Here is a 2505-nt window from a genome sequence, read left to right as displayed (position 1 = left end):
CATCAAAAATCTTGCAAAACAAATATGTAAACGGAATATACATATATATATATATATATATATATATATATATATATATATATATATATATATATATATATATATATATATATATATATATATATATATATATATATATATATATATGTACGTATGCAGTTATACATTATATTTATGTACACGAATATATATATATATATATATATATATATATATATATATATATATATATATATATATATATATAGAGAGAGAGAGAGAGAGAGAGAGAGAGAGAGAGAGAGAGAGAGAGGGGTAATACTTGACAATTGTAAGCACCTGTGTATTCCAGCTAGTGGTTGCGGTGAAAGAATAAATTGTAAATCCAAAAAATAACAACAAAACTACAAAGGATGTATATATATATATATATATATATATATATATATATATACATTCATACGTGCATGCATACATACATACATACATACATACATACATACATACATACATACAAACATACATACATATGTTGATGTTGGCACCACCTTTAAGAAATACCCAAAGCTTGAGCCCCGTGCTATCCGTCCACAACATAAATTACACTCATATCTCACAACAACAATGCGGCACAAGTATTTCACCTCAATTGGCACTGCTCTCTTTAACATTACACCAAAACACATTAAAGCAGAAACAGACCCTATAAAGTTCAAGAAATGTTTGGACAAATTCCTTAAAAAAAATACTGGATAAACCTCCTACACCCGGATATGTCTCTGTAAACAATAACTTTCTACTTGAGTGGGCCATAGTGTCCGAATCCTAATTTGAATGATTTCGCCAGGTGGTGCCATTAAGTTAGGCATGCTTTGTTCATGAGGGCTTTTCACATTGTTAAGTAACCGATTTGAACGGATCAGACGGTTTTCCTGTGTCTTTGCAGACACGAATGGGGTTTTACTCATTACATAGGACTTGTATCAATGTCACGATGTACCACAGTTCTGATAGTCCACTCTGACACCCGAAGTTCCTTAGCAATGGACCTCATTTAGCTTCTCTTAGGTGTCAAATTAATCAGAGCGTTCGGACAGAATGTGTGTCTCTGTGTTCAAATCTCGCAAAAGTCGACTTTTACCTTTCGTCTTTTTTAATATTTTTTTTTTTCGGAATCGATGACAAAAGTAACAATCCAGTTCTGTGGCTTGGAGAATCTGTAAGAAGGTCTGGCTGGATGGTTTGCGACTATTTTCGCTCTGAGTTTAAATTACAGTCGACTTGCGTAGTAGACTTAATATGTCACCGCCATCCTCATATGGTTGACTTACATTCTCAATCCAAACTTTGCTGGGCATTTCCTTTCATCTTTCCACAGTCCATAATATAACATACCCCAGTTAGATTTTATCCAGTAACAAACTCGACTAAGCCGCCATTCCATTGAAAGCAATTTTGAAATTATGCCAGCGCTAGATATTATTATTGTTTTTTGATTTCGTTATTTTCAGGTAAAGAATACATTACCATTTCTTGGCTTCCTTCTATTACAAGGAGTCATAGTAGACTCTTCGGCAGATGCTGGCTGTTTTGCGGCAGAATTTTGCCTTATCAACTTCTTCAGATGTGCCAGGAACTCTGAGATGAACTGCTGTATAATTTACAGGTCCTGTATGAGAGACGAATGCGGTGTCGAAAATTTATCGTAAGTAACCATGCACATTTAGTTACAGAGTAAAATATTTATATATACCAAATTAGATTTAATTTGATTATTTTTGGCTGCGAGCGGGTGGAATCATTAGAACGTTGAAGAAATACTTTACGGCATTCGTTCCGATACTTTACTTTCTAATTTCGAGTACCGTCGAGGCCTTTCACTTTTTGGAGTTGATAAAACGAAGTACCAGTAAAGCACTAGGACCTTTGTAATTAAATGATCCTCAACCAATAATATTACAGGCCTTGTGACAAAGTTTGAAACAATTTGCATGTCGATATAGATATAAAATACTGGTTTTGTTATTGTATTTCCTCGTGTTAACTGTTATTCATTGACAAATAGTCTTGCACAGGCAGCGCCTTTCTGAAAATTTGAGTGGAGATTTAGGGGCACTCACTTGTCGGTCCTGATTTCCAACCGCTTCATGTGGCATGGTTTTTTTTGTTTTTACTTGTCTAATTCTCCGATGATAACTGGTACACTTTTCACTTTTGCTGCTGGGTATCCCTACATTCTTGATATCTCTATATTTTCTATTTCTTTGTCTACAATGTTTTTGCTTGAAGGAATTGAACATTTGTAATAAGGCATTATCTGATTTTCCGCCTGTTTAATATTTAATCGACAATATTTAATTATCCCTTAGGATTTTTGGTTCACTAAGTTCATTTAGAGCTTTTACTGGTACATGATTGTATCACTTATCTTGAAGTGATGTATCCATGTTTTTTTTTACAAAGTAACCAGTAAAAATGGGATAAACCTTATTAAGATGTCACTTTCTGAGCTGACATTTTACACAC

The 2505-nt window shown here is 33.7% G+C and overlaps 1 long non-coding RNA gene across 1 annotated transcript in view; it reads left to right on the top strand.

Annotated features, from left to right (window-relative positions):
• The window catches only part of LOC149136475 (uncharacterized), a 7392-nt gene that overhangs the window by 2781 nt on the left and 2106 nt on the right, over window positions 1-2505 (top strand). The window contains exon 2 of the long non-coding RNA XR_016240904.1: window positions 1491-1684. This is a non-coding gene — a long non-coding RNA (uncharacterized LOC149136475). The remainder of the gene's footprint in view (window positions 1-1490; window positions 1685-2505) is intronic.

Source organism: Octopus bimaculoides, chromosome 3 (genome assembly GCF_046866305.1).
Source record: "Octopus bimaculoides isolate indiv1 chromosome 3, ASM4686630v1, whole genome shotgun sequence".
Classification (NCBI taxonomy): domain Eukaryota; kingdom Metazoa; phylum Mollusca; class Cephalopoda; order Octopoda; family Octopodidae; genus Octopus; species Octopus bimaculoides.
The sequence above is the reverse complement of the archived record's forward strand: the minus strand, read 5'-3'. Positions and strand labels throughout refer to the sequence as shown.